Raw genomic sequence first — 8,680 nt, forward strand, 5'->3', positions numbered from 1 at the left:
AAACTCAAAACACAGTAAGGGACATTTTTTATAGTACTTTTTTTTGCATTTTTGGACTAAGTAGTTTCTTTTATATTATTTCGAGAAATAAAATTCTCGAAAAAAAAAATCGAGAAAAAAATAATAAGATTATAGTTAATCCAAAAATGCAAAAAAACGTACTCCTAAAAAAATGTCCCTTACTGTGTTTTAAGTTTGGACAGCCGAGTAGTCTTTAATTAAACTCAAGTGGTATAAAAACAAGTGTTTCCTCAATCATTGTGAAAATTTTACATATTTAAAATATTTTTACAATATCTTTATTCGCTTTTCCATCCCTTGAGAACATGCTTCCTAGATAAAGATTAATCTTATTCCTTACAATAATTATGTAGACATGTAAAGGAAAAAAATTAAATATTGAATAATTTTTATGTATCGATCAGTCCTGCGCTTCAGGGAACAGTCAGGGGTAATATTAAATAAATATTAAAAATTCAGGAATATTTATTTTCACCCCCCTTGAGAATCGACCCCGGGACCTCCAGTACGGTAGAAGAGCGTGCTGACCAATCTTTATATCATATATCTTTATACCAAACATATTTGCTGTCAAATTCTGGATATGGGTCCTGGTGCTTGAGATGAATGAAATTCCCTTCCGACACACTGACACTCGGCAACTCCAGATGTTCGCCAAAGAAACTGTAAGCTTCAATCTACAGGGCACTTATAAGTATGGCTCGTTCTCTTATCAAGTTCATATAGCAAACAGGCATGGACGCAAGTGAAAAATATTGTTTTTTGTATTATAGTAATAAATATAAGAGATTTTGGTCAGTGTTTAAAAATATGATAATATATATATATATATATATATATATATATATATATATATATATATATATATATATATATTTATATATATATATATTTATAAATATATATATATATATATATATATATATATATATATATATATATATATATATATATAAATATAAATGTTGGAAAAACCCATGTGTTGTGCAACAGCTCATGCCTAGATGCCCAACAACCCTTGATGTTGAGTAACCAGCGCATCGAAAGGGTCGAGAGTTTCAAGTACTTGGGAGTGTACGCGACTGAAAATGGCAGCCTTCAAAAGGAACTGGGAGTGCGATTAGGACTCGCAGGGTCCGCATTTAACAGTATGAAGGCTGTCTGGAGATCGGATTTATACTCGGTGAAGACCAAATGCCGCCTATACAATGCCTGCATTGCTCCTGTTCTCTTATACGGCTGTGAAACATGGCACCTTACAAGGGCCCAGAGCAGCCGTGTACTAAACTTTGAGAATAGGTGTTTGCGGAGAATTTTAGGCGTGCGGTGGTTTGACTTTGTGAGGAATGAAGAGATAAGGCGTAGGACGCAGCAAATCTTGGTTACAACTGTCGTCAAGAAAAGGCGATTCAGTTGGCTTGGCCATGTACTTCGCATGCCTCCTGAGAGCCTTAATCAAGCTTGCCTCTTTTACAAGGCATCAGGTTCGCGCCGCCCAGGACGACCACTGCTGACAATTCGTCGGCAGTTCTCGTCAGAACTTCGGGACGCGGATCTGACTTGGGAGGATGCAAGGGAGCTGGCAGCCGACAGAAAAGCCTGGAGACAGTTTGTGGACTCCATATGCTCCACCTAGGGAGCGGATATGGTTTATTATTATATATATATATATATATATATATATATATATATATATATATATATATATATATATATATATATATATATATATATATATATATATATATATATATTTGTGACATATTTTTCACATTTACCTTCCCTTTCCTTACTATCCTACCTGCAGACAAGACCCTAAAAGCAGTGGATTTAAGGGTTATTCCATTTAAAAAAAATAGAACTTCTCAGCATTTGCTCATTCCTGGGAGGAAACCACGTAAAATCCCTCAGGAGGATGCAGACTGTTGACTGTCATCAAGAGACCTTTCGTTTCACTAGAAGAGAGTTCAGGATTTTGTGTCCTAGCTTGGTTTATGTTACCAATGTCCTTAACTTTTTTATCATGTATGATACCACCTTTCGTGACAGTTCCTTATGAACTATCACGGACCTGCAAAGGACCCAGGCTCCTGCAAAGCGCCTCCGGCTGTTGTCTTTGAAGCTAAAAAGGGGCCAAAGCACCAACAGACGAGGGACATATTGTGGTATCTCATCATCTCACGTACAGCTGTCGATAAAAATATTCTTAACTTTTAATAATAAAAAAATGTATAGGAATAACCCGCAAAGCCTTTATTTTAGATGCTTGTGTGCAGGTTATACAGTTAAGAAAGAGAAGGTAGATGTGAAAAATACGTTACAAACTCCCAGTCTTATTGAAAATAAATATATCTTGAATTCATTTTGCAACGGGAATCGAATCCGCAACACCAGTTTCGATGTTGAGGGTCTACCCGACTATGCCACAGTGCCTGTCATATTAACTAATTTCATATTACAATAGTGTCCAAATTTTTGTTCACAACATCTGTCCACCTCTGTGGTGTAATGGTTTGTGTGTTTATCTACCGTGCTAGCGGTCTCGGGTTCGACTGTTAGGATTCTAATGATGGATAGTAATGATTCAGGCGTTTTTTGAAAGTCATCAGAGATGGGCATTTTATCAATTATCCTATAAAACAAAATAATAATAAAAATACTCGATATTTCAGATATACTATTATTTTTGAAAATTATTTCATTAATTGATTCAGCAGTCACTTTGTGGTAAAATCTATCCTTTTTAAATTAATGTTTTACTTAGTAAATACCACTATTACTTAAAATCTGATAATGATGCGGAATGCATCAAAACACATGTCACAGTAGATTTTAAGAAATAGTGGTATTACATCAATTAAACATTAATTTAAACATTAATTAAAAATTAAAAATTATATTTTGATATTTTATTATATATATAATCCGATCCAATGCGTTATTCGTCATACAATCCCTTTTTATTATTTTTTGATAACTCCTTACTCATCATTTAGTAAATACTCGTGAAGAAGAACCTTCCCTTGTGAGGCATATTTGAAACCATGATGTCAATCAAATTTTTTCATGCCTATTTTTTTTATTTATTGCCATTCTTAAATGTCTACGATGACCATTCAAGAGTAGCGGCTATGTTTTGGTCATAAGTGTGAGTTGGCTCAGGACTCGGGCATTGCTTACACACTCACACAAACGAGAATAAATCCAAGTGTTATATTAGGTAATGAGGGTATTATGAATGGGAATATTAATAAAATTTTAGAGCAGTGTTCTCCAACCTGGATTTTGTAGAACCGATAGGAAACAGTTGGTTTGTGAAAGGGTTTCATAAAATAATTTTATCAATTAGTATAAAAATTAATGATACCTTTATATTAGGTTAAGACAGATAATATCTTCTTCTTCTTCTTTTTGTTGGAGGCACAAACAGATCCCTAGGATCTTCCGCATGTCGCTCTTGGGATGTTGACTCCCAGCTGTCTTTCCATCTTTTCGGAGGTCTGCCTGGGGGTCTGCGTCTTTCAGGGTTATATTGGAGGGCGATACGTGGCAGTCTGTCTTCTGACATTCTGTTTATATGTTCCTATATGTTACAGATAATATAATTTCCTAAAACCGTATGTAATGAAAACATGTAAATTAGTATCATCTAATAATACAAAAAATAATTTTGAATAATTTATATAGCGCCATTTTCGTAAAAATACTACTTCAAGGGCAAAGATGTGGATTTGCAAATTACAATGATAGATAAAAAATATTAAACGAAAACGTTGTCAATTCGCTGAGTCTAGAGGGGAAAAGTGGAGCCGCTATATTATTGCGCCTTCTCGGTCTTCTTGGGCTGGAGCATGACCAAGATGTTGGGCAGGAACCGTCCCTGGTCACGCTGGAGAGCTGCTTTGTTTTTATATTTTGATTGCAGTTATTCGTTCCCCAGCAGGTTGAGGAATTCGAGTTGATACAGATTACACCAGTATCACAATACTTTCACAAGGTCATAGGGATGAATTAAACACGTGTTTACTCCAAGAGCACTTCTTGGAAATAAGTGCATCACACACCAAGCTAACGTGAGTTGATGCATTATTCAAGCATTTTTCTCAAATAGCAGCTAACTTAAGAACTTTTTTCACTTTTAAATATTTCAATTTATCACCAATCACGGTATTTCAATAAATGCAAAAAAATTAGATGCAAATATCCTGTAGAATCAATTTAAATTGAGAGACAGGCTCAGCCGCTGTCTGGTCGGATGCCAAGCCTAACCTGTACTTATGCGGAAGTACAATAACATAGATGCATTTTTTCTCGTTTTCTCGCAAATATCGAGTCACGGACACATATTTAAGTTATGGAAAACCATTTGTATCAGTTTTACCAATAGGGATTTCTCATGATGTTGTTTTATTAGGTAATAAATTAATACGAAAAATCACAAGAGTATCGCTTCGATTCTTATTCTTTATTTGGAAAAAAATTAAGATTCGAAAACTGACTCATGCCATCAAGTATTTTGTTATTTTTAAAATAAATCATTATATTAGAATATGTAAATATAGTCTAGAAATTCGACAACTGAAATAAATGTTTTAAAAAAATATGTATCTTCCACTGATAATTTGGCCCTTTGAGCTCCTAAAAACTCATTTATTTATTCCAAAGCATACGTTCTTACACAATTTTATCGTTCTTCTATTGTATTTCTTTAAAATTTTAGATTTTTCTATCCTGGATCAATTTGATTTTCTATAAGTACAAATTTAATATTGAAAACACGTTACATTTTCTAAAACAAATGTTTACCCTCATTATATACCATACATTATAAGTTACTCATGAAACTCCTCTGTGAAATTCATCATATATGATTTACGACTATTGGAGCGTTTGTGCACTACAGGGAATTTTCAGTCCGGCATTCCGTTTTTTTTTTTTTTAATAAAAGCGAAAACGACAGTTTAGCGTGATCAAATTTACGAGTACCGTGATCAAGCGTACCAATTCGAAGAAAGATGGCCAAAAGCACAAGCCAATCCAAGTCAATCGTCCGTTTTATCATGCTAACACGACTGGCGGACGGTAAAATTCCTGTAGCGCAGAAGCGCCCTTATAATAACAATGTGATATTTTTATGTATGACTCTGTGTTTCCGTGATAGTATAGTGGTCTCAGACAGACGTTATAAGTTTGACCCATCTGTGCCACAACTTAAAGGGTCCGCCAAATAACTTTTTTTTTTTGAAAATGCTATAAAAAAAAAACTAAAAAACTTCGGCTGTGTGGCACGTAGCGCCGTCCTGTTGAAACCAAATGTTGCCAATATCCTCCTCTTCAATTTTTGTGAACAAAAATCCGTTCAACATGGCCCGATAACGATCGCCATTGACTGTAACGGCCACTCCTTGCTCATTTTCAAAGAAAAATGGCCCAATTATGCCTCTGGACCAAAATCCGCACCAAACAGTGACTCGTTTTGGGTGTACCGGCTTTTCAATGTATGCGTGCGGGTTTTCTGTGCCCCAAATACGACAATTTTGCTTGTTTACATACCCGCCAAGATCAAAATGAGCTTCATCCGAAAAGATGATTTTTTTGGCAAAATCGGCATCTTCTGTAAGTCGATCGCAGGCCCACTCAGCGAAGCGAAAACGCATTGGATGGTCAGTTGGCTTCAACTCCTGAACCAATTGGACTTTGTATGGCGTCATACCAAGGTCTTTATGCAAAATTCGTCTCAATGATGTCTCCGAAATGTTCAATTGTTGAGAACGACGGTGAATTGATGTTGATGGCGCTTCACGCACACTTTCTGCCACAACATCGATATTCTCGGGTGTACGCACTGTTTTTGGCTTTTCACGCTTTGGTTTATCGATGAGGATGCCAGTTTCTTTCACTTTTTTCACAAGATAACGAACATACGGAGCTGACGGTGCTTCTCTTCTTCCAAAAACCGTACGCAATTTTCGCACACATTCTGCAACATTACCATGATTTTCAAAGTAATGTCGCAATATTTCCCAGCGTTGTTCAAGCGTATACACAACCATATTCGCTCAGCGGAAGGATAAAACTAATTATCTGTCAAATCAGACATGAGCTAAGTGTTACCATTCACGAAATAAGCACTAGTTGAAAAAAAAAACTTTAGATGGCGGACCCTATATTTCAGATTTTAACTCGAGATATAGAACTAAATCATATATTTCTTAAAGTATTATTTACAACATTTTGAGTATGTCCAAATACTTGTTCACAAATCTGGATTATCTCCAATTATAGGAGTTATTTTTATATTATTTTTTTCATATTATTTTTTGACATCTCACCAAAGATATTAGTGTGGTTGTCAATAATGGGTAGAATTGGTGAATGTTACACGTGTATAAAGTGATCACTTAAACCAGCCTATGACGGTCGTCAGCCCAGACTTCCATATTCTTCTTCATCTTTGATGAGAAAAATTAAGTATTATTATTAGAAATTGTTTATTTTTATATTGATATCCCCAATATACGGTAGATGAAGAAGGATATGGAAGTCTGGTAATTTACAGGGCATTGGCTGGTTTAAGTGATCACTTTATACACTGTGAAATATTCAATTACTCAAATGTCGAAAGTTGTATTTATGCTTCAATTCAAGATCAACTGCTGTTATTTTATTTTTAACGAGTAATTTACTAGCGGAAACTTTTATATTTGTTAAGATGAATGAAAAATAAATGAAAATCTGGATATTGTTTATGAACAAAAATGTGAACACTCTTTACCCATCGGCATACCAGTCGCCATATCTTGGCGGTTAAGAATATTTTACATTCGCATATCAGACGTGGTTTAAGCCACACCTCCGTCTGTGGGAAATTCATATTATAAAGATATGTTTTACAGAGGTATTTTGTCAAGTTTTCTTGTCAATTTATCACATTTCTTATCTAGACCCTCGATCAAATACGTATGTAGTAGTTATATGTACCATATTTATTAGTAAAACAGTACGGCTGTCCAAACTCAAAACACAGTAAGGGACATTTTTATGTAGTACTTTTTTTTTCATTTTTGGACTAAGTAGATTCTACATAGTCCAAAAATGCAAAAAAAACCTACACCTTAAAAAATGTCCCTTACTGTGTTTTAAGTTTGGACAGCCGAGTAGGTACTCGGTTGAATTTGAACGTCTTTCTTGCTTCAAAACTATGAGTGAGAGTTATGATTTGTCGTACCGATTTATACCACAAAAATCAATCTATTTAGTACGTTCTACCTTTTTCTGCATTTGAAGATTATTACTTTGTTTGTTCTCGTATTATCATGTGCAAAATATTAGCGCGTCATTGTTTGACAAACCAAGTCACCTCCCCTCCAGGCGGGCAACATTTCAACCTTAGGGGATAAATTCAATTGATATTCTTCTAACCCTTATCCGCACCCGATGATGCATAGGGCACTGCATCATATTGAAGCAGTGTTATCTTGAAAGTTACTTGCATGAATGCAAGGTGATCACTCCAGCGCTTCAGGGACCAGTCCAGGATAATGTTAAATAAATTTTAGAGTGTAAAATCTCTAATATTTATTACACACCCCACCCTGGGAATCCAGTACGATAATTAAACACGCTAACCATTACACCACGGAGGCGGATTAATATATTAGTAAAAATATTTTTTTAATTACTGGATGGGTTAAAATATTGAATTTTGTTTTTTGAAAGAAGTATTATACATGATTTAAAATCTCCGTAAAAAAGATAAAAATAAAATAAATCGTCGACTTACCTACCAATTTTTGTTAATTTTAACGGTACGGTTTTTTTCCTATTTCCGCTTTAAAGCGTCGAGACATTTTCCAAAATCTTTAGAAGTTCGCTTTTGGCGCAAGTGTTATTTGTGTGCGACGGCGACGCCTCAGTCATTTTATGTCCGTCACTTCGGCGTCGAATATTATTTACTTTGGATGCGTGCCCCGTCGGGCGTCGGCGCGCTACGCCGCCAGCGAGGCATATTTATCACGCCAGGTAATCCACGGAGGAGAACATATTTTTATGGGGTCATAAATTCACTTGTATTTTTTATTACGCGGACGGCTGATGAGGCCAGCTGTCAAAGCACGACGTTGGAAAAAAACGTATCCCATTATTAATTCAAATGACATATTTACTTTTAGTATGTAATTTTAATTTAAGGCCTTAACCCTTCCCTTACGATGCTAAAACTTCCGTATGCACCGGTGTATTTTGTACACCATATGAAAATGTGGGATAAAGACGGAAAAAATATTAATATTCCTAAATGTTGCTTTTATTGACCAAAGTTAAAGTTGAAATGTAACAATTTTGTAATGTTAGCTCTGATATTAAGAGTAGGCGCAATACGGCTGTCCAAATTTAAAACACAGTAAGGGACATTTTTTGTAGTAGGTTTTTTTTTGTTGCATTTATGGACTAAGTAGACTCTACTAAGTCCAAAAATGCAAAAAAAAACCTACTACAAAAAAATGTCCTTTACTGTGTTTTAAATTTGGACAGCCGAATAGCTGGCGTAGCGACACGACCTGCGCACTACTGGCGGCTGACGGAGTAAACACACGTTTCGACACACAAAAACGTTTGTGAATTGGTGGTTTTATTCCCGATTTTTTCACAAATTATTTAT

The sequence above is a fragment of the Brachycentrus maculatus genome, unplaced genomic scaffold (assembly GCF_059751285.1).
Source record: "Brachycentrus maculatus isolate JH-2025_06_01 unplaced genomic scaffold, ASM5975128v1 h1tg000029l, whole genome shotgun sequence".
Taxonomy (NCBI): Eukaryota; Metazoa; Arthropoda; class Insecta; order Trichoptera; family Brachycentridae; genus Brachycentrus; species Brachycentrus maculatus.